This window comes from Myodes glareolus, chromosome 2 (assembly GCF_982192425.1).
Source record: "Myodes glareolus chromosome 2, mMyoGla1.1, whole genome shotgun sequence".
NCBI classification, from domain to species: Eukaryota; Metazoa; Chordata; class Mammalia; order Rodentia; family Cricetidae; genus Myodes; species Myodes glareolus.
The window spans coordinates 85,897,553-85,922,422 of NC_142027.1; positions in this window are offsets into that span (position 1 = coordinate 85,897,553).

The following is a 24,870-nucleotide window of genomic DNA, read 5'->3' on the forward strand; positions in this document are numbered from 1 at the left end:
TTAACATTTTAATAAAAATTACTTAAATTAAAAAAAATACCAACTTTACTTTCCCTAATATATATCTGTTTCAAACCTGGGACAAAAGGCTGAGGTACCTATTTAACATATCAAAGCTGGACCTGGTTCTCCCAGCATCCCTTAGTCCCTACTTGTTATAGAGTATGGCTCGCCTACTCCACCCTAAATTTTAAAGATTGACAATGGTCCCACCTTTACTGGCTCTCAGTTCAAGGCCTTCTGCTCACAATGGGAGATTACTCACCACATGGAATTCCTTACAATCCTCAGGGCCAAACGATCATAGAAAAAACACATCAAACTCTAAAGGTTCAACTTAAAAACAAAAATGAACATCTGCACCTTTAGCATACAACTGGCATTGGGCCTGGCCGCCCTAAATAGATTTAACATCTACAAGACTACAAACACCCTTCCGTTTTCCTTCACTGGCACAAACCAGGAGCAGCCCCTTCCATCTTGGTACAATGTAGTGACCCCCTAGATGGAATCTGAATGGGACTCAAACCTCCTCCCCCGCCCCCGCCTCACAACAGGAAGGGGTATTTGCTTGTGCTTTTCCACAGGACCAACTGAGGCCTATTTGGGTCCCAGCCAGAAATGTCTGCCATCACCCCGCTGATCAGAAAGATGACCCTTCTCTCACTCTCTCACTGACTGATTAAGGTCAGAGAAGAGGAAACCCCACCCCTTGCAGAACAACAAGATCTCCTGGAAGGACATCCACGATCTGGTCACCGCTGCCCAAGTCATGTTCCCTGACCCTCCTCCCCCAAGCTCCCTCTCTGCTATTTCAATGACAGTCTTTGTTGTATTATAGGCCTGTCCTGCCACCTCCTATTTCTTATTCTTAACCCAGTACCTACCAATGGTGTTTTTCCCTTCGGGAAACCTATGACAGCAAACACCAGGAGACCAGGTCTGTGGACTGCCCCAGTGAAGAATGCCAAAGCTCTACTTCTATTCCCATCTACCCTAACTCCATCCCTGTGACCCCCAACTCATTTCTCTGCTTCCCCTATTGACAAAAGGATTACAAAGGAGAAGCAGGCTGCTGCTGCGGAATATTCCTTTACACTGTATGAATATATGTCGCTGTGATTGGTTTAATACAGAAGCTGACTGACCAATAGCTGAACAGAATAAGGTTAGGCAGGAAAGCCCAGACTTGAAGAATGCTGGGAGGAAGAAGGGCAGAGTCAGGAGTTGTCAGCCAGACACACAGGGAACAGGAGATGAACATGCCATGTTAATAAAGTACTGCCACCTGACAGAGGGTAGATAAGGAAGATGGATTAACTTAAAATGTAAGAGCTAGTTAGTAATGAGCCAGAGCTATTGGCTGAGATTTGTAATTAATATAAGCCTCAGTGTGTTTATCTGGGAGCTGCTGGCAGGACAGAAACTTCTGCCTACAGGCTGCCTCATGAATCAGGACGATTACAGTGGCTGCTGTTTCTAGTCCTGCACAACTGAACTCAGTTCCCACAGAAATAGCCTATTTCAAAACCTAAGTAACTGTCTAAGCATTACTACAGATGGCCCCTGGCATAAGAGATGGAGAGCGGGAGTCCTGGGAAAACCATACCCCACTGGCTATGCTTCACATCCCTCTGCGGATACCCATAGTTCTCGGCAGTTGGTGCAGACTTCCCGGTTCACGCTAGCCCGTAGAATCATTCTTAAGCAGGAGACACCACTAAGAAGAAATGCTCAGTCCGGCTTGGCTGCAGTATGCGCTGTATGCTGCTGGCCTGCTTCCCCTCGCATCCCACCCTCATGCTGCTCCATGTTTCTTTTGAGCTTCACGTTCTCAGTCGTAGCTTATAGCTGTTCCCATTAACGTCTCCTTTCAAGATAATTCTTCAATGCCCCTCATTCTACAAAAGGTCTATGATCTCACCTTTATTAACCCCTACCTCTTCCTCTGCCTTGTGGGGCCCTCGTTTAAATCCTATCCCAGGTGCTTTTCCAACATCATAATCTGTGCTAGTTCCCCGGCCTTTCTTTGGTGCCAATGAACCATTAGCCCTTGCGTTAACTCATCCTTTCCAGGTTTGTGTAGCCCTGTAACAATTACCTCACAAGTTTTTTATTTTTTATTTTTTTTTAAGATTTATTTATTATGTATACAGCGTTCTGTCTGCATGTATGTCCGCAGGCCAGAAGAGGGCACCAGATCTCGTGACAGATGGTTGTGAGCCACCATGTGGTTGCTGGGAATTGAACTCAGGACCTCTGGAAGAAGAGCCATTGAACCAGTGCCCTTAACTGCTGAACCATCCCTCCAACCCCTATTCCTCAGGCTTACTTATATGAACTTGAAGAACTTGTCTGGTTACTAACCATAGCCACAAACAGCCTTGAGTCTCTTCAATGACAGATAACCTTTCTGTCATCAGGAAGTAATTCTGATACTTACTTCCTGCTTTACTACCACTGCTAGGGTTACCACCAATTATGGAACAGTCCACTATCAGACTCTGGGCCCCTCTGATAGGCTCTCAAAGTCTATCTTGACACCTTTCCATTATAAAATAAAATGGGGAGATCTCGGAGAACCCTGCATTTAAGGTTGCAGTCCATCATGTCTGAATAGCTTCGTGACTGGTGCAAAATGGTGGACTCCCTTTCTCAGTGAGGCTTCCTCTTCTCCTCTAACCTTATTTGTCTCTAACTCTGATGTCTGACCTTATTTGGAGAATGACCCTTCACCGAGCTCCCTGCAAACGTTGTGTGATGCAACACATTAAGTCCTGCTCTTTCCTCTCACCAATATGATAATTAAGTGTTGTGTCATGACCAATCAGCCCTTCCTGCCTGTAACCCTAGGAATCCTTATATCCCTTACCCCTGGACTAATAAAATGAGCTGTGACTTTCTGAAGCTGACTCTCCAAAGTTTTTTCTGTCATACCCATGGTCTTTTGGACCCTGCTGCCCACTTCTACTCCCTTAGCTCTAATGGACTGATAGCCAACAACCCTGATGAAGAGAAGACCCACAGCAGATGTGGGCTAACTCAAAGCCCTGGTTCTGGGCCTGGGTAGTTGTTGGGTTGAAGCCTGCCAGGTTTCCCTCATCAACATCACTAGGGTGAGTTCTCTATCATTGCCCTGGTTAGCTCACCCAATGCAGCGGGCAGCAAGGAGCAGAGTCAGTTCTCCTGCTCTCATGCCCTTGTGTTGGGCTCGCCTGCTCCCACACCACCAGGGCCAGCTCTCCCATTGCCCAGGCGAGGTGCAGGGCCTGCTCTCCCAAGTGCTACAGTTCCACTCCTTCTCTTTACGACAGGATCTCATTGCCTAGGCCAGGCTCTTCTAAGCCTGAGAGTCTCCTGCCTCAGCTTTGCGAGTGCAGGGGTTACATGTGTGTGCCACCACAACTCATGAGAAGACAGCTATCTAACAAACAAGCCAAGAAAAGAAACTTCAGAAGGAGCTCTGTGATACTTTAATCATTGTCTTCCAGCCTCTAGGACTGAGGTCATGGGTTTCTGGTGTTTAGAAGACTAAGCCTTCTTTCAGGATTACTATGGAGAGTCTGTGTTCATGTTACCACCTTTGTAGGGTACAAATATCCATTCCCAAAGGATACCCCTGCCTTGGGTGCTAACAGAGCAGCCGTAGAAGTTTGCCATCAAGCAGTAACTGCACATCTTCATCCATTTTCATATTTGTGTGTTCCATAGAAAATCTCAGACTCATGACCCCCTAGCTCCACCTACTCAGCTCCCACTGTCTCTTCCGGTGTCCTAGTTGGCTCCTTCCCTCTGTGTGGGTTGAATACCCATGTATACTCATGCGTACTTTTGAGAACATGAAATAACATAAGGGACAAGATTTAACAGTTCCAGAAACATTGGCTTGGCCTGGCATAGGCTATCCCCCCCATGCCAAAGGAGCTTGACTCATTCTGGCATAGGCTACCCCTCCATGCAGAAGGAACTTCACATTGGTACTTGCTCTTTGCATTGTAGAGCACTCTCTCACCTGGACCAGGTGTTGTTGCAGGATGTTTGACCACACTGTGAACCCCGAGATTGCATTATTTCCTGGGAAAACATGTTTCTAGTTGTGGTGTGGCTCAGCCCTAGCACACACCTTAAATCCAAGAGCACTCTGCTAATTGTAAATGGGATTAAATAGAGTCAAGCATAGGTCAAGAGGCAGAGCAAGCAACCAGTTGGCAGGACGTGAACACAGGAAAAAGAACCATAGAGTAGGGGGGGTCAGGAAGACAGAGAGATGCGCAGAAAGTAGAAGGGAGGGACATTCAGTTTGAGGGGATTGCTTGGGATGGTATAAGAGAAGAGGGAGGCTTCTGGGATGTCAATGGAGGAGAAAGGTCTGCTGGGTGCTTTCTTTGCCTCTCTGACCTAGCATCTGGATCCCGGGTCTTTCTTGGTAAAATTGAATGATGAGATTTAGTAAAAATCAACAAGGTATAGTGGTGCATATTTGTGCACTTAGGAGACTGAGGCAGGAGGATTGCTAGCCCAGGCTATATGCTGAGACACTGCCTCCAAAATCAAAACCAAGCCAAAGTTTTCTTTTGCAAAACCCATTTCTCATGGTTATACTCTCAGTCAACCTCTCTCATTTGAGAATTAGGCAATAGTGTTGTATTACTTTCTTTTGGTTGTTGTTGGTTTTGGTTTTGGTGATGAGACAGGGTCTTACTATATAGCTCTGAATGGTCTGGAACTTGATAGGTAGGCCAGGCTGGCCTGGAACTCATAGAGATCTGCCTGCCTCTGCCTCCTGAGTGCTGGGATTAAAGCCTGGGCCACCATTCCCAGCTGCACCGCTTTTATTTTTAGGATGACTCTTAGACTCGGGAGGAGCCATGGTCAGGGTCACATAGCCAGGAAGTGGCGGTAACAGAACGAGCCTTTTTCCCGTTGATATTCCAGCTGACTTCACTCTACCATGCTACCTTGTGCAAACATTAACAACTTGGTACTGTTGGCTGGTTTTTTTTTTTTTTTTAAAGATTTTCTTTTATTTTGTGTGTGTTTGTGTATTTAATCTGAATACACATATGTGCACTCTTACCTGGTGTCCAAGGAGGCCAGATGTTGGATCCCTTAGACTGGAGTTACAAGTGGTGAGCTGCTATGCTGGAATTGAACTCAGGTCCTCTGGAAGAGCAGCTAGTGCTCTTGTAGATGGCAGCAGGCTTTTTTGACCACCAGCCCCCAAAATCATGACACAGAGACTTATATTAATTATGAAAGCTTGGCTAATAACTTAGGCTTGTCCCACTAGCTCTTTTAACTTAAATCAACCCATTTCTATTTATCTACCTGTTGCCTTGTGGCTTGTGGCCTCTCCCCCTGCATGTCTTGCATCCTCTGTGTCTGGCTGGCTACTCCTCCTGTCTTCTTCCCAGATTCCTCTCTGTCCCGGGAAGTCCTGCCTAAACTCTTCCTAGCTATTGGCCATTCAATTTTTTTTTTTATTATACCAACCTCAGCAATACATTTTCACACAGTATACAAATATCCCACAACATGCTCTTAGCCACTAAGCCATCTCTCCAGCCTCTACACTGGCTCCTCCTAATTTAATGGAATTAGCTTCTTCAGAGATGCAGACTTGGGTTATTTGTGTCAGGCGCTGTCCTAGGTTACGTTATTAACATCGCACATGCCCGTGAAGCAGGTGTTTATTATCACTCGCAGGTGTGAAGAGGGAAACATGGGAAGTTAAACTCTCCCAAGGTCACACAGCCATCAGATTCAAACTCATATGATCCTTCCCCAAGCCTTACCCTCTACTCTGCATTAACTGACTCTCACAAGGAGGCCTTTGTGATCAAAACTGCGTATATAGGTCAGAAAGGTTGTTTCCTGCCACGTGGAATGCTTGTAAAATTAAACCCTCTTCTCCCCCCTCCCCCGGCCTATGTTAGAGTTCTCTGAAGGCAAAGAACTGGTAGAATGTACATGTGCTTGCACATGTGCGCACACACACACACACGCACGCACGCACATACACGTGAGATTCTTTAGAATGGTTTTCAGGATGCAGTCTGAATAGTCCAACAATGTCCATCTCACACTGGAGAGGCTGAGAACACAGCGGGGCTCAGTCCACGAGGCTGGGTGTCTCAGCCGTCCGGCTCTGACCCTGGAGAGAGGCTGCTGGTCTTCACTGTGCACTGCCAGTCTGAAGAAGTTGGCTCTAACATTGGCAAAGGAATGCTGAGACAATGGGAAGGATGAACTTGCCCGCAAGACAAAAACAAACAAAAGAAGCAGGCAAAAGAGCAAAATTTCCTCCTTCCATGTCCTTCTTTCCTGGGCTGCCCACATTGAGGGTGGGCCTTTGTGCTACAAATAATCTGATCAAGAACACCCCGCCACACCCACACACAGAAGTGCCCGGCAGTTTGCAGTAAAGTTGACAACCAAGAGTGACTCCTCCATACCCTAAATTCATGGGTCAAACATGAATGTGATGACATCAGGATGGAAGAACTTTGGGAAGTGGGTAAGTCTAGATGAGACCAGAGGTGGGGCCCTGGTGAAGGGTTTTTTTAAAAAAAATATTTATTTATTTATTCATTATGGATACAATATTCTGTGTGTATGTCTGCAGGCCAGAAGAGGGCACCAGACCTCATTACAGATGGTTGTGAGCCACCATGTGGTTGCCGGGAATTGAACTCAGGACCTTTGGAAGAGCAGGCAATGCTCTTAACCACTGAGCCATCTCTCCAGCCCCCTAGTGAAGGGGTTTTTGATCTTATAAAAGGACACCAGAGAATAAGCGCTCTCTCTCTCTCTTTCTCTCTCTTTCTCTCTTTCTCTCTCTCTCATTCACTCAAATATTTGTTACTTTCTAATCACAACAGCCAAATACGTGTCAAAAACAAAGGGAGGAACAATTATGGCTCTCGGTTTCAGGGGCTCTGTCCATCATGGTGGATAAGACAGGGCAAAGAAGCTTGGCTCACATCATGATAGGTCAGAAGTTGAGGCAGGAAGTGACCAGAGAGAGTAAACCCTCAGCAGCAACCCGTCTCAAAGAAACTTCCTATTTCATCTAGACCCCTCCTCCCGCTTAGGACCAAACATTCCAATCATGGGTCTGGTGGGGGGGCACTATATATTCAAATTATAGTGCAGGGTCTTGCTACTGTGGCTGACCCAAGCGGGCTTTAAGGTAACCAATTCTCTTAAACCTCCGAGTCACCATCCCGTCAAAGCACTCTTTCAGCTGCATGAGAATGCAGAGAGCAGGTACCTTCCATGAGCCAGGAAGCAGACCCCTTCCAGATTCTAAATTTGCTTTATCGTGTTATCAATGACATCTCAGTCTCCAGAAATAGGAGGGAAAAGTTTTATCATTTAAGCCATCTAGTCTAAGATGCTTTCTGACAGCGACAGAGACACCGGCCACGCCCCTCCGCCCACCGAGCTCTGACAGGCAGTCTAGAGCTGAGGCTAAAATGCCTAGCCTCCTCCTGAAGTCTGAGCTCGGGTACCACGCGCTACCATCAGCTGTCCTTGGTATCCCTCCATCTGTATAACTGAGTGTTCCTAACACAGTGGGCACTAGGTCAGCAGCGAAGCTCCTTCCTGCTTCCTGCCGCCCCCTGAGTAAGCCAGTCCTGAGGCTGAAGACAGAATCTTCAGACTCTGCCAAGAGGCACTGTTGACAAGGGTGGTGATTCAAGCTGAGTTCCGGGAGGTTCGGAACACAGTGTGTGTGTGTGTGTGTGTGTGTGTGTGTGTGTGTGTGTGTATGTTAATGGATCTGCTGGCTCCTTTGTGTGTGTGTCAGAAACGGATGATCTGCGGAAGAGGTTTCGCCCATCTCCCAGCAACTGGGTGGCAATCCTCAGGGGTAGAAACGGATGCTTTCTTGGGAGCCCCTGGTGGGTGCCAGGAGGGCTGCTGGGGGAACACGTAGCCACCGTGAAAGCAGCTGCAGAGAGACAGGCCTCAGCTGCTCTGTCCCTTGCTCCTCAGTGGTTCCAAGGTCCTTGTCAGTGGTAATGACAGTTACACATAGGGACCATCGTTTTTGGCCAGACCCTAGACTAAACTTTTAGTTGTCCTCTGGCTCAGTCCCCAGGACTCTGGGAGGATGCCTTGGTCTGCAAATGAGGACGATGAGGCTACTGGAGTCAAGAAGGCTGAGTTATTTGTTCAAGGTCTCTGGTTTAGTAAACAGCTACGGTTTAAATCAGCTTCACGTTCCCGCCCTCCCTTCTCCCTCTTCCTTTCCTTTTCTTTCTTCCTTTCAGGAAGTAGTTTTAGCATCTGCCCCTTGTTAGGCGCTAATGAGCTCTAGAGATAGGAATATGACAGATAGGGTCCCCACCTGCCCCCAAACCCTTCCTTAGCAGCCCTGACATGTAGAATGATTCCTCCCGAAGTGCTGCCCCCTGCCCCTAGCTCTTCTCCAGGCTTTAGGTGAATTCAGAAGTGAACACGCTGAGGCTGAGGTGTGGAACACTGGGCACACTTAGCAAAAGCCTGGGGAAAGATTTGAAGCCAGACTTTACAGTGACTGAGTTTGTCTAAGAAGAGGGCGTGGTGGCGTGCAGGGGGAGGGGCAGAGACTGAGAGAGGCTAGATGGAGAGCCCGACCTGCTCTCCCACATTCCTGCCGTAGGCTTATTTTGTTGTTGTTTGTTTTGTATTTAATTTGTAAATTCAGTTAGTGTTGTCTGCATCCTCATAGGTGTGTGCCCATCCTCCACCCGAGTGTGGACAACTTGCCAGTGGCCGCTGTTACAACCCCAGAGGGAAAGGTATCCTGACCTGCTCATATGTTTGCCTGCTTAGTTTACAAAGTTGATGGACTGTTTGGAAAGGATTAGGAGGTGTGTCCTTGTTGGAGGAGGTGTATCACTGGGGGTGGGATTTGGGGTTTCAAAAGCCCATACCAGGTCCAGTGACTCTTTCTCTGCCTGCTGCCTATGGATGAGGGTGGGAAACTCTCAGGTTCTGTTCCAGTGTCATGCTTGGCTACTTCTGGCAGTGATGATAATGGATTAACCCTCTGAAACTATAAGCCAGCCCCCACCCTCCATCAAATGCTTTCAAATTGCCTTGGTCACGGTGTTTCTTCACAGCAATAAAACAGTACTGAGACACTGGGCAAAAGGCAACTTTGAGAATATCATTTATATATTAATGTAGCAAGAGAATAGGTTTCTACTTATCTTTTATTGATGAAATTCCAGATACAACAATAGCTGGATACGGTCTTTAGAATTATGTTTTAAATATAGGTGTCTTAGGGCTGTATTTGAATACCAAGGCCAAAAGCAACTTCGGGGAGGAAAGAGTTAATTCCAGTTAATTCCAGAACATGTGTCCTGATCATACTCCATCGCTGAGAGAAGTCTAGGCCGGAATTTAAGGAAGGACCACGTCTGCAGGAATGGAAAACAGAAGCCATTTACTGGCTTCTTTATCATGGCTTGCCCAACTTGCTTTCAGGCCCACCTGCTCTAACAGTGAGCTGGGCCCCCTTCTACCAATTAGTGATGACGAAAATGCCCTCCATACTTCCATACAGGCTAATCGGTGGAAGCGTTTTCTCAACTGAGGCTCCTCTTTTCATTTGTCCCTTGTTTGGGTCAAGTAAACAAAAATTTAACGAGGACACCCTAGGACTCTGATGAAGACTTTGGGACCATTCCATGACCTTTGTCTTGTTCTTAATCTTTTATCAGAGCTTGAGACACTCTCTTACATTTTCTCTGGTGAAATGCTTACATGCCTTCCTCTCTCATTGTCTTTAATAGTAACTCTGTATCGTGTGAGAGAATTCTCTTGGGGAGATGCACCACACACACACACACACACACACACACACACACCTCAACACCTCAGAAAGGGAACCCACAACAGATCACCGAAGTCCGACTTGGAGAACCAATGAGTTTTAATTGAGGCCACTAACAGCAGTGTGAGTGAGGGGCTCCTTACAGGAGCACACCCCAACATGGGAGACGACCCACAAAAGCCCCATCCCCGGAGCTCTCTGCAGTTTGCAGGCAGGTAGACAGATCTGAAAACCGTTCTTCGGGCAGCCTGGCTGCTCAGTTTCTCCCTCTAGCAATTGTGTGTTGATTCTACAGGTCTTCGGGGGGCATGGAGACTCTTGGGCATTTGAACTTTGCCAGACACATGACTTTTGTTTACCTTCTGAGTCTAACGGACCTCCCGTCTCTCTTGGAGGGAGTGTTTCTGCTTGTACAACACTCTGATTGTTTAGTAATTACTGCCTAGCACGGAAGAGTCCCATGAATCGCTGGCAATGCCTTTCAAGGGCATGAATGAGGAGTATGATGGTGTCAGTATTTGCTATGCAGGGTATGCTGGCAATGTGGCTACCACCAAGACGGTCTACGGTTCTTCTCGAGGACATCTCTGGCCTTGGCTGGTCAGGCTCTTGAAAGTGGTTTTGGGACCTTTGGCTCTTGCGTGCCATCCTCTCTTTGTCTGTCTGTCTCTGTCTCTTTTTCATGGTATCTGTCCAGATACCATGAGGTGAGTAGTCTTGTCTCATCACATATTCCCTGCTATGATATGCTGTCTCATCACCGGCCCTAAAATGATGGAACCAACTGACTGAACACTGTGAGACAATTAAACTTCCCTGCTTTTAAGTTGTTCAACTCAGTCATCTTGTCCTGATGATGGAAAACTAACATGGGAACCTGGCAAAACCTCAGCAATAGTTACTGGGTGGCTCTCTCCATCTACCAACCACAAGAGTCTGGTCTGGCGAGTGTGAAAGTTCATAATAGCGAGCCTAATTCTGCCATGGACAAAAACTGAGAACATTGTTTATTATCTTTAATGTTTATACTATGTGGGTGTAGCAGAACTATTAATATCTATTAATATCCTTACGTTAGTAGTACAAGGGAGGGAAACCATGGTCAAGGCATGCTTATCTTGTGCAGAAGCTATTAATTCAAAGTTCAAGTTATTAGAAGCCTGTGTAGACCAACTCCTGTTGTCAGGTATGATCGGCATCCAGATCTCATTAGTGGGGAGCAAAGAGACCCAGGACTGCCATCACCCTCTGTGTGGGGGGACTTCTCAGTATGGGGATGTTTGGACTTGGAGAAGAGGAGTCATTCGAACACAAGAACATGGTGTTACAACACCATCTGGAAAACCTTTGACTGCAGCGTTATCCGCAGACAAGCCCACCCTCCACCATCTTTACTGCCCTAGTAAGTGCTACCTGTCAACACACCGAGAGTCATCTAAGAAGGGAGTCTCATCTGATCACTGCCCACATTGGATTGGCCTGTGGGCTGTCTGTGCGGGACTGTCTTGCTTCCTGATCTCAGGGAGCACAGCCCACTGTGGGCGGCACCATTCCCTGGGCAGGTGGTCCTGGGCTGTGTAAGAAAGCTGGCTAAATATAAGCCTGTGAGTGAGCCAGCCAGCAGCTTCCTTCCAGGTTCTGCTTCAAGTTCCTCCTTGACTTCCTGCCCCGACTTCCCTCAGGGAGGATTGACCTGAAAGTGGAAGTCAAAAAAGCCCTTTTCTCCCCTGCGTGACTTGCTCAGTGCACTGTATCATAGCAACAGAAAGGAAACCTGAATATCCACATTTCAACGGGGCAAGAGAAATCCAGCGGTTTTGACTGATTCACAATTGAATTAGGTCAGTGTTCTTCAGCAGAATTTTATTTCCTAATATAGCTAGGCATACTGCTCAGTACACACCAGGAATGTGGGTTGCAACAGCAAGGTGATGGCAAAGATCTCGAGTACCATGGAACAATGCTGCTAAGATGCCACTAAATAGAAACGGTGGGTTAGAAACAGTGGGCACGCTCTACTTCCCTTTATTTGCGGATTAGTTGACTGCAGTGCTGGGATCCAGCCCATGCCTTTGCCATGCTAAGCAAATGTGTGCCTCTGAACTGCATCCCCAGCCTCTCCTCTCCATCTCAAGTATGTCATAAAGCTCACTCCCGTCGGCGTCCAACACCTTCAGGTGGGAGAGAGGAGTCACAGATGCCCCTACCAGATGCAATAGGAAACGTACCAGAAAGAACAGGCAGTGAAAACCAAACAAACAGCAGTCAAGAGCTCTTTATCTAGGAGAAACTTAAAATAATCATCCTCTAAAGAAGGCAATGGCCAAATTTAACACACTTCTAAGACTCTAAGAGAGACACAAGGCAAATGAGAATTTGCTTTTGTTGAGGCACAGCTAGAAATATTCTGAGGAGGGATATGGATTGTTATGAATCGCAAATGCATTAAAGAGTTACCATATTGGTTAGATAGCTACAGTTTTATATGTGAAAGAGGAGGGGCAAGGCCATAGAGTCAAGTTATGGTCCAACAGTCCATACACACCATATGCACAAGTAGTCAGCCAGTTCATCACCAATGCTCCCATCTCTTAGGAAAGCATGCCTATATGCAGAGGCATATAACGCTGTAACACACCAGCAGGGATTATCTCTGACTGGCAAGAGTCTTTGATTCCTTGGTGTTTAGATGCACTTCTAGGCCTTTTTTCCCCCAAAAAACCTCTATCATGTGAAATATTACTTAAGAAAGAAACGATAGTAGTGAATGCTTTACTGGTGGAGCTGTGGTCCAAGACACCTAGTAGATGCCTGAGATCCCAGATAGTCCAACATTCTCTAGATACTACATTTTGTTCTATAGATACACACTTTAGATAAAGTTTAATTCATAAATTAAGCAGAATGACAGAACAGTTGTAACAATAAACATATACTATGGTTAGTATACTAAAAATATACTCTACTGCAAATTACATGAATACAGTCTCCCTCTTTTCCTCAAATCACCCTTTAAAAAAGATTTTATTTATTTCTACGTAGACGAGTGCTTGCTTGCATGTATTTATGTACACTATGTGCATGTAGTGTCTGAGGAAGCCAGAAGAGGGCAGCAGATCCCCTGGAATTGGAGTTACAGATGCTTGTGAGCCACCACGTAGGTGCTGGGAAATGAAGCATGGTCCTCTGCAAGAGCAGCCAGTGCTCTCAACCTCTGAGCCATCTCTCCAGCACTTTTAGATTATCTCATATTTCACTGCAGATGAAACTGACTGGTATAATCCCAGAATTTGAGAGGCCAAAATAGGAGGATTGCAAGTTCAAGGCCAGCCTTGGCTACTGAGTGAGGCCTTCTCTCAAGATAGAAACATAAATGACTACGACTGAACTCAGTTGTGAAGTGCTCACCTTGAAAGCACTGGGCTCTGGGTGTGCTCTCTAGCACGCACTCAACGACGGGCCAACCCATTGTAGACTGAAATGTCTTAATTTTTGGAGGAACTTAGCATTTCTCTCAAATGCACCCTATTCAGGCCAAACTACATTTGGCTCCTTTTCTTTCTTTTCTTTTTTCTAGTGATTTATTTATTTATTTCATCTTATGTGCATTGATTGGTGTTTTGCCTGCATGTCTACGTATGTGCGTGAGGGTTGTCTAACTGGAGTTACAGACAGTTGGAAGCTGCCCTGTGGGTGCTGAGAATTGAACCAGGGTCCTCTGGAAGAGTAGCAGATGCTCTTAACCACTGGGCCATCTCTCCAGTCCCTTCTTTTCTTTTCTTTTTTCACACTATGTAGATCTGACTGTCTGTAGAGGGAAGTTTCTGTCCCGCCAGCAGCTCCTAAATACACACACTAGGCTTATATTAATTATAAATGCAGGCCGATAGCTCAGAATTATTTCTAAGTAGCTCTTACATTTTAAATTAACCCATATTCCTTATTTACACTTTGCCACATGACAGTCCCTCTGCATCTGGATGGTGACTCCAGACTCCCCTTACCCCCCCCCCCCCCGCTCCCCATCCTCTTAGTCTGGCTCTCCTGCCTAACCTTATTCTGTTCAGCTATTGGCCAGTCAGCTTCTGTATTAAACCAATCACAGAGACATATGTTCACACACTGTTAAGCAATATTCCACAGCAGCAGTCCTGTAAGTCATTATATATACCAGGCTAGCCACACACTCACAGAGATCCTCCTGCCTCTGCTTCCTGAGTGCTCTAATTGAAGGCGTGTACCACTACACCCAGGTTACATTTGACTCTTTTTCAATTCTGATGATCTGTGAATTAATGAGACCTGACCCATTAGTTTAGTGGAGAAAGTATGATGCTGAGAAAAAAATTTAGCTTTAAATTACTATGTACTTAAATTATTGTAAGCTCCGTATATTGCCTTGCTTGGTATGGTGGTAAAATTAGGTTCCAGATTGGCTACTTTTTTGTTGTTGTGGAAACACACCATGACCAACTTACAGAAGAGTTTATGTTGGCGAACGGTTCCAGAGGGATAAGAGTCCATCACTGTAGGGAGGCACAGAGGCTGGAGCAGGGGGCTGAGAGTACAGCTCCTCAACCGCAGGCACAGAACAGAGAGAGAACAGGAAGCGGAGATGTCGACATGAACTCTCAAAACCCCACCCCCACAGTGACGTAATTCCTCCGGCAATGCTGCTCCGCCTCCCCCCAAAGCACCACCAGCTGGATCAAGAGGTCAAATAGCTGAGCCTGTGATTGACAGGCGTCATCCCAACCACCGCAGATTCCTATTTAGACTCTGTGATGGGGAGAAGACCGGCCCAAAATGTCCAAAATGTTTAAGTATTCACCATCTTCAAAGGGCCTTGAAGAAAAGCAGAATTCACACTGGGGAGCAGACCACACCCCAAACCAGAGCTTTAGATCCACCAGACAGTGGGCTATAGTTTGCTGTTGCTGAAAGGCATTTTGTTGTACATGTTAAGATTTGTAAAGCAAAAACAAAACAAAACAAAAAAACCAAAAAAAAAATGTCAAAAATTAAATATGGACTGTGAAGTTCCCAGCTGTTTCCACTCATGGTGATACTGCTCTGGAGAACAAGAAAATCGAGAGTACAAGCCACACAATGGTACCCGAGGTTTGTGGACAAAATTCTTTCCCCAGTCCCATCCAGATCAGCGATGAGAACAGGAAGCTTTAAAGAATTTAATTTGACCTATGAGGCTTCTGGCCTAGTTAGGATTATTGTTGCTGTGACCAAACACCATGGCCAAGTTGAGGAGGAAAGTGTTTATGTGACTTACATGTCCAGATCATAGTCCATTAAGAGAAGCCAAGGCAGGAACTCAAGCAGGGCAGGAACCTGGAGGGAGGAGCTGATGCAGAGGCCGTGGAGGAGTGCTGCTTCCTGCTTGCTCAACCTTTTTTCTTTCTCTCTTTCTTTCTCTCTCTCTTTCTTTCTTTCTTTCTTTCTTTCTTTCTTTCTTTCTTTCTTTCTTTTTTAATTTTTTTAGTTTTTGATTTTTCCAGACATGTGTAGCCTTGATTATTCTGGAATTTATTCTGTAGACCAGGCTGGCCTCGAGCACACAGAGATCTGCCTGCCTCTGCCTTCCAAGTGCTGGGACTAAAGGCATGCATCACTGCCTGGATCAGCCTGCTTTTTTGCAGAACCCAGGACCACCAACCTAGGGATAGCCTGATCCATAGTGGGCTGGGCCCTCCCACATCCAAAACTAATTAAGAAAATACCCTATGGCCAGATCTCATGGAGTCATTTTCTCAGTTAAGGTTTCTTCCTTTCAGTTGACTCTAGCTTGTGTTGATTTGACTTAAAACTAGCCAGGGCAGCAATTCTCTTAAATTTCTGGTTTTCTTTTACTTTTTCAACTTTAATTTTCACTATTATGCGTGTGTGGGCGCATGTGTCACAGTGCACATGTGGAGGTTATAGAAAGCATCCAGGAGCCTGTCCTCTCCTCTGTGTTGCCGAGGCAGGGCTGTTTCTGTTTCTGCTATTCTGTGAACTCCAGGCTAGCAGGATTGCAAGCTTCTGGCTGGTTCCTTTACCTCTTGTTTTACCACAGGAGCTCTGGGATTACAGGTGTGCACCAGATGGGATTACAGGTATGCACTAGATGGGATTACAGGTGTATGCCAGCTGGGATCACAAGTGATGTGCACCAGATTTGGTTACAGTTGTACACATGCTGGGATTACAGGTGTGCACCAGTTGGGATTACAGATGTGCACCAGCTGGGATTACAGATGTGTGCCAGCTGGGATTACAAATGATGTGCACTAGGTTTGGTTACAGATGTACACATGCTGGGGTTACAGGTGTGCACCAGCTGGGATTACAGATGTGCACTAGAACATCTGTCTTTTAAAAGTAAATTCTGGGAATCCAACTCAGGTGTCTGGATTGCACAGCTTTTACTTGCTGAGATGTCTCCCAGCTCTGGTCTTCTGTTCCAAGCAAACACTCTAAGACTCTGAAGGAATCTTCTTCCAAATCATTCCTAAGAAATAAAATGCTGCCCCAAAGACAGTCTCTAAAGTGATTTTAAACTATTGCTTTATAGTCATTCTTGGAGCAAGTCTACAAACCATATGAAAAGAGTCTGTTTGTATTTTTTTTTTCTGCCAAATTTACAAATCAAAATGGCATTTCTCAATCTGGGAATAAATTTCCCAGGCTGAGAAGTTATGAATTAAGTTATGTATATACAAAACATTAAAAGTAGAAGCTGAAAAGAAGGCTTTGCAGGTAAAAACACACGCTGCTCTTCCAGAGAACTCGAATTCAGTTCCCAGAATCCACGATGGGTGACTTATAGCCACCATGACTCCTGTTCCAGGGGATACAAGATCTCCCCCCAGCCTCCAAGGGCCTGCACACACACACACACACACACACACACACAAAACCACAAACAAATGAGTGAGGGTTAAATTATTGAAAACACTGAGCTGTGAAAAGAAGTGAGGAGAGAATGCCACTTTAGCAAAGTCAAAAGAGGAGGTTTTCCTTTTTATTTGTTTGGTTTCTGTCTTTTGCTTTTTCAAGATAGGGTTTCTTTGTGTAACGACGCCGGTTGTCCTGGAACTAGCTCTGTAGAGTCACCTGCTTCTGCTTCCCAGGTGCTGCTGGGCTAGGAGGCCTAGCTAAGCAAGTCCAAGTAGAGGTGTTCATGAGAGTTCACTGAGGAAACAGAGATAGAAGATGTTCTCTCTATTGAGATGGTCACTCAGGTAAGACAGCTGGTGTTGACATTGACAGTTGATGCTGCATTCCTCTTTCAGTAAAACCTCAGTGAGCCTTTCTACAGTATTGTCTTCGGGAAAATTCCTTTTTTGTTGTTTTGCTTTGCTTCTTGATCTGGCTTTTGCTATTGTTGGATCATGACTGTCCCCAACAAGGGTCCACGTGTTATGTTAGCCCTGTTGGAAGGAGGTGGTGGAGATTTTTCTGGTTACAGGAGCACGAGTTTGAACGGGGTTGGGGGGAGGACCTTGGCCCCTTTTTTCCCCTCCCCACGAGAAGTGAGTGTAGTGTCTTCCCTGTCATGTATCTGGCCCCATGCAGCTGGCCTCAAGTCTGCTCAATCTCGCACTTGAACCTCGAAACAAAACCAAACCGTGAAACAAAATAAGCCTCATGAAGCGAGTTATCCCAGGTGTTTCGTCACAGTGGCAGAAGGCTGGCAGTGGTGGCCTTCCACACAGGTGGGAAGAGCAGCCCACACAGCTCAGGGCAATTTGCCTCACTCAGCAGCATCTACTGACATCTAGAATGTGTCTTTGGAGCATTTGAACAAATAGCTGGGACTGCAGCTTAGCCAAGGTGGCGACACACAAGACAGCAGGTGTCAAGGGAAAACACGGCATATCTACAGACAGATGTACAGGTGACAAACAGCCTGCTCCTTATGGCTGGCCTGTTAATGACATCACTGTCACAAATGTGACCTGGGCATGCCTCTATTCTAGCTGGCAGTTTGAAATAAACTTTGAAATGAAAATTCTCTTTCCCTTCGCACCCCCTCCCTCCCTCCCTCCCCTCCTCCCCCTTCCCATCCTCCCTTTCTCCCTCATTTCTTTCTCTCCCTCCCTCCCTCCCTCTTTCTTTCTTTCTTTCTTTCTTTCTTTCTTTCTTTCTTTTTCTCCTTCTTTCTTTTTCTTTCTTTCTTCCTTTCACCACAATGTAGCCTAGGTTGGTCTCAAAGTCACTGTTTTCTTTGTCTCCACTTCCTGTGTAATAGAAAGATACTTTTCTCACTAAAGGTATACTTAGAGAGAAACTTACAATAGGAATGATGAACAGAGTGAATGGACCCTAGCCATCTTCAGCGATGACAGAAATGTTTTCCTAGACATCAGAAGATACTACTAAGTCTCTCTTTGGCTATCTTTTTGTTTTGGAGAAATTATTTGTTTAAGAAATCCCACCATCTATAAGGCTTTACACACATCGAAAAATCTAGGTCTTATTTTAGATTCAATATTAATTGTTTTCACCCCTGGGGTTGAACCTAGCACTGTACATATTAGGCTAGTATTCTGTCACTAACACACACACACACACACACGCACACACACGCACACACACACACACACACACACAAACGCACCCTACACTTTTTATTTTCCTTTTAATTTTGAGACAGAGTATTATAAAGTTGCCCAGGCTAGCCTTGAACTTTCAGTTCTCCTGCCTCAGCCTCCCAAGTAGCTGGGACTACAAGCTTGTGCCATCTGGTCTGGCTTAACATTAATTTTCATACCAACTTAAAATTGCTTTATTTCATAATAAAATGATTCTTTTTAAAATAGTGATTCAATTTGGCTGCACTTTACAACTAAAAAACCAATTTGTCTGTCTGTGCTTATATATATATATATATATATATATATATATATATATATATATATATATATGTGTGTGTGTGTGTGTGTGTCATGGCACATGTGTGGAGGCCAGAACTTTGGGCATCCCTTCCCTCTATCCATCCACCTAGTCACACTCTTTTTTTTTTTTTGGTTTTCCTTGACAGGGTTTCTCTGTGTAACAGCTCTGGCTGTCCTGGAACTGTCCTGGTCACTCTGTAGACCAGGCTGGCCTTGAACTCACAGACATCCACCTGCCTCTGCCTCCCAAGTGCTGGGATTAAAAGTATGTACCACCACCACCCAGCACCCTCTTCTTCCACGTTTATGTGGTTCTAGAGCCCAAAACTCAGGTCCTCGGGCCTGTGTGTTAAGTACCCTGCTAAGCGCCATCTTGCTGGCTCAAATTTAATTGCATTTTAAGAGCGCTAAATGAGATATGGTCTTGCACCGAATAGCTTTCAACTGCAGTAGAGAAGCAAGCAGATGCCCACTGGCTATGCATTGCTATTTACGAGAGAAAGTGTGGCGCGCTGCTTGACCAGCAAGCAAGAACGACCACGAGTTGAGGATTCTTCCCAAATCACACTTTATTGGAGCCTCTCGGTTGAAGGGAGAGCGTGGAGCGAGAGAGAGAGAGAGAGAGAGAGAGAGAGAGAGAGAGAGAGAGAGAGAGAGAGAGAGAGAGAGAGCAGGGAGCGAGAGAGGGCGAAAGCCCAGAGGCAGCTGCTTTTCTGGGGTGGAGGGACTCGGATACTCGGATACTGTCCTGATTGGTGAATACCATTTTGCAGATGCTCGGGGCCTCGGGATTGGCCAGGGACAAAGGCTCAGTTGTGCAAATGCAGGCTGGGGTACTCAGCCCCATGCGGCAACTTCAAAAGGATTTGTTTACCTCCAAGCTGCAGGACCGCCAGCACCTTTTCATAATGGCAATGTCCTGACGGCTCCTTACAAGAAAGAGCTTCATATAATTGAACACGGAATAAACACAGAAACAGCCATCAAAATGGTCTTGGTTCCCAAAACAGACGTAGATGCATACAGTCAGTGCGGTAGATTTTTCTGATGTTTTAATAAATTGTCTTCAAGAAGTTATAGACCTAAAAATATGATTATTTTAAAAAAATCTCTGGCTTCCCTTGAAATTCTAAGAGGAAGTGATGATGATTCACGCTTTTCAGATGAAGTGGGAAGTGCCATCTTCCTGAGGTCACACTGCACTGATTACCCTCACCCTGTCACTGCACAGGAATGGAATTATTCCTAGCTCTGAGCTGGCAATCTAATCAGATGACAGAGTCGGCAGAGGAACCCCCACTGTAACACTTTACAAATATTAATCTAGTGGGGTAGGAAATAGCTGCGATTTTATTTTTAAAAAACCCTGGGTGGTCTCTTATACGGCTGTCTTCTGGGAAGGAGCACTGAATGACCAAGTTCTGTTTGTGAAGTCTAGCTTCCTCTGCTGTTTACTTTGACAAAGGGAAAGAATTCGTTCGGCCTAGTCATGACTGGGAAGAGCAGCAAAAGCAGACGAGAAGAAATAAATACACAGAACAGACCGCAAACATAGTAGGAAGGAAGGAAGAGGCTGAGCATGCTCCCTTGCTAGGCAACGGCCCCGGTGCAGAAAAGGCGCGAGTGTCAACAGAGCAAAGGTTCCGGCTTAAAGAGCTGAAAGTCATGTCGAAGGGTGACCCCAGGCGCCGATCCCTACCAAGGCGGTCAGCGTGCCCCTGAAGTGGGACCAAAGGCGTTGGGTGTGTGGGCCATGAACTCACGAGCTCACTGCCGCTGCGGTTACCTGCACGCTAAAGTCCCATCTTAGCATCCTTACGCAAACACAGTGCAAGCGTAAATAATGTTTAGCAGTTAGTGACACGTGGTGTAGGCAGTCCCTAGGTCACCCTCATAGTGAAGCGGGGGATCATGTCACCGTCAACAGGCGTGATCCTCACTGGTGGGGTCTAAGCTTGATGGACCACAATGCCAACCTATTAGAAATCTCGCTTTGGGAACAATAGAGCAGATGTGCCGATAAGCATTAATTAATCATTGCACACGATTGTTAAACATTTATTTTTCATTTTTACTTTTACTGTGGGTTTTTTTTTTAGCGTTTGTTTTACTTTTTTTAAATTTATTTATTTATTATGTATACAACATTTTTTTTCCATGTATGCCTGCATGCCAGAAGAGGGCACCAGATCTCATTATAGATGACTGTAAACCACCATGTGGTTACTGGGAATTGAACTCAGGACCTCTGGAAGAGCAGTCAGTGCTCTTAACCTCTGAGCCATCTCTCCAGCCCCCGCGTTTGTTTTACTTTAATGGTGTGTTTGTGTGTGGCTGGGTAGGCAGGGGCATCTGAGTCTGGGTACCTGTACAAGCTGGAAAAGAGTATCAAATGGCCTGGAGCTGCTGAAGTTACAGGTGGTTGTAAGCCACCTATTGTGAGTGATGAGAACCAAATCCAGGTCCTCTGCAAAGGCAGGATGAGCTCTGAATTGCTGTGTCATGCCTTTGGCCCCTGAATGCAAAGATGACCTAGAGCAAGAAGCCTGGACTTCATCTAGATAACCCAGCAGAGACCCTTATGACCTTATTAGATAGCTACAAAAGTCATTGTGATTTTTGAGTTGAAATTTATCATTTGATTATGGAATACACTATTTAAAAACATGCCTACATTATACAACATTTAACGTATATTTCTTGCTTTATTTTTTTCTATCAACTTGTGACTTGCTGTTTATATGTGTTTTATACCATGGAACGGACTTAAGACAAAAAGCAAATCCAGCTGATTTTCTATCCGAGTTTAAAATGGGTCAGAAAGCAGCAAGATCCCTGACAACATGAGCAGCTCATCTGGCCCAGGAACTGCTAAGGAGTGCACAGTGCAGTGCTGGGTGAAGCGGCTTCACAGGGGTCAGAGTGTCCTGAAGATAAGAGCACCGCTGCAGCCGTCAGAAGCCTACAGTGACCAACTGAGAGCAGCCACCAGCGCTGGATCCTCTTACCACTACAAAAATAGCCAAAGAATTCAGCATGTGCCATCCCACAGTCGGTTCTGTTTGAAGCAAATTGGGAAGTGGAAAAGTTTAGTGAGTGGGTGCCCATGAGCGAAGTGAAAATCAAAACCCCTATCATTTTGAACTGTTTGCTTATCTTCCACCCGCGACAACAAACCATTTCTTGATTGGAATGTGAGCTGGGAGGCAAAGTGGATTGTATGTGACCACCGGCAATGACCAGCTGAGAAACAGCTACCAAGTATGCTCCAAAGTCAAACTGGCATCAAATCAACGGCATGGACACTGTTTGGTGGTTTGTGGCTGGTCTGCTCCACCCAACATAGACACTTGTCCTCGTAGGACGTGAATGCTTTGATCATGCCCACTTGGTGTTCTCATGTTTCTTCCGTATAATCACACCTGAAACATTCCACCACACCAAGTCTCAGGAGGACATCAAATCTAGACTATAAATGCCGAAAGTAGAGACTTCTCCAAGGACAGGAAGTCATCGTGTAAGATCAAATATCATGCTGATGAATGAAAGCAAACACACACACACACACACACACACACACACACACACACACACAATGCTGATTGGCCTATTGATAGAGCCCAGACCCCACGTTATATATGTTGGAGAATACTGAACTTGGAAGAGAGAGGAACTTGGAGTGGAGGAGTTGGAAAGACAGACAGGAAGTGAAACACGGGAGACCTGTTGACAGGTATTTGAGGGAACCTCTGATACTGTTCCTGGGACGATGTGAAGAAATGTCTGCCCACCACAGATAGGGAACCAATGATAGACTGAAGTACCAACATAACCAATGTCCAACTGGGTGAACCAATGAGTTTTATTGGGGTTACTTACAGGAATATAGTTGAAGGGTATGGTGGTTTAAAAGAAAATGATCCCCAAAGGGAGTGGCACTATTAGGGGATGTGGCCTTGTTGGAGGAAGAGTGTCACTGTGTGTGGGGGGTTGAGGTCTCCTATGCTAAAGCTACTCCCAATATCACAGTCCACTTCCTGTTGCCTTCTTGTCAAGATGTAGCCAGCATCGTGCCTGTTGGCATGCCGCCGTGCTCCTGGCCATGATGATAATGGCCTGAACCTCTGAACAGTAAGCTGCCACCTCAATCAAATCTTTTCCTTTATAAGAGTTGTCATGGTCATGGTGTCTCTTCACAGCAATAAAACCCTAGTTAAAACAAGGGGTTACTTACAGGAACAGAAATGACTCAAAGACTGCTACATCACCAAAACTCACCCTAGTATGGGCTTCAGCTCACAAAAGTTGGGAACTTGGAGCCCACTGCACAGCCTATGGGCAGACCAACAAGTTAGAGGATGCCTTTTTCTTCCAGGCAGATTGACTAGGTCTCTGCTTCTTCCATGCGTCTTCTGGGCAGCTCACTATAACTGAGAGGCCTCACTGCTTGTATATGCCTGGGGAAAGATGAACCTAGAGAATCTGCTCAGTTTCAGGGACTTCCTGAAACCTTCGAGTTGATTACCTGCTTAGCTTAACTAGACTTCCTTGCAGGCTGGAATGCGTCACCTTCCCTTTCCATCCTAAACAGAGGATTGCCTCAGAGGAAATTGCTACATGGCAGGAGGTTCTATGGGAGAGGAACTAAACTTTTTGGGGTGCCTGTTAAAAGCCAGGTGGAAATTACAAAGAGTGAGTTTCAGTATGAAGGAAGAGACTTCAAAATAAATGCTAACGCTGGGAATCTGTCAAAACTGTGGGATCTTCAGCATCTCCTATCTCCCACTGTCCCGTGATTTACAGTGCCCAGGGAAACCACATTAGACTGTCACCTGATCACACATCCCCTCGACTGTCACCCGGTCAAGCATCCCCTCGGCATTTTCAGACAAAAGAAGCACCTCACTGTGTAGTTTAGGCTTCCCTAAAATTTGCTGTCCTCCTGCCTCAACTTCCTTTATGGGATTGCAGACATGTACTGCCATGGCTAACTGCACCCTGTCTGCTTCTAACAGGAATGAACTCATTGATTAATTGCAGAAGTATTCCCAAAGTGCAGCCTCCTAGATCTGGAGTGAAATAATCTGCCCCATGAAGAACCAGACTGAGATTTAGAGCTGACAGTGGTAAAGGGGCTACAAAAGAAGGAAAGTTGATGTCCAGAGAAAAATTCAAAAGCTATCTTTGTTTGGAATGGAATGCTATATAGTGGTTTATTTTTAAAAAGTGAACTAAGCCAGGGCTGATGATGCACACCTGCCATCCCTGCTCTGAGAAGGCTGAGGCAGGAATATGGTAAGTTCCAGGCTAGCCTGGGGTACATAGCAAGACCCTATGTCTTAGCTAGGGTGTTTATTGCTGTGAAGAGACTCCATGACCACGGCAACTCTTATAAAAAAAATAAATAAAAAAGCATTTAATTGGGGTGCCTTGCTTACAGTTTCAGAGGCTCAGTCCATTATTATCATGGTGGGAGCACAGTGGCGTGCAGGCAGATATGGTGCTGGTGAAGTGGCTGAGAGTCCTACATCTTTCAGTCAGCAGGAAGTCGACTGAGACTTTGGGTGATATTCTGAGCACAGGAAACCTTAAAGCCCATGCTCACAGTGACACACTTCCTCCAACAAGGCCACCCCATTCTGACAAAGCCACGCCTCCTAATAGTGCCACTCCCTATGAGATTATGGGTGCCAATTACATTCAAATTTTCCCACCCTACCAGGATAAATAATAAACAAAATCCACATACATAAATATATATGGCTGTATTTCAAAAGCACAACAATGACTGAAGTATTAAGCCACAGACATATAAAGGATTTGTGTTTTCAGTCATATGAGGTTAAAAAAGAAAAGCAAAATTAAATGATATGTCTTATAGCACTGTATTCGACTGTGGCAGGCCGTGTCTCAAGGACAAAGGAGTTGGTGTTGGAGAGCTTTCTCGGTGGTTGAGTGCCTGCTTGGCATGTGCAAAGTTCCAGGTTCAGTTCTCAGCACCACAAAGAACACACAGCAGAACAATAAGGAGACGCTTGACACGAAGGTCAGGAGTGTGGCTTTCTCTTGGGAAGAGAATACAGGGGTCTTCGAGAACAGTGAGAGTTAATCTCTTAAGCCATTTGGCAGATGGCATGACATGGG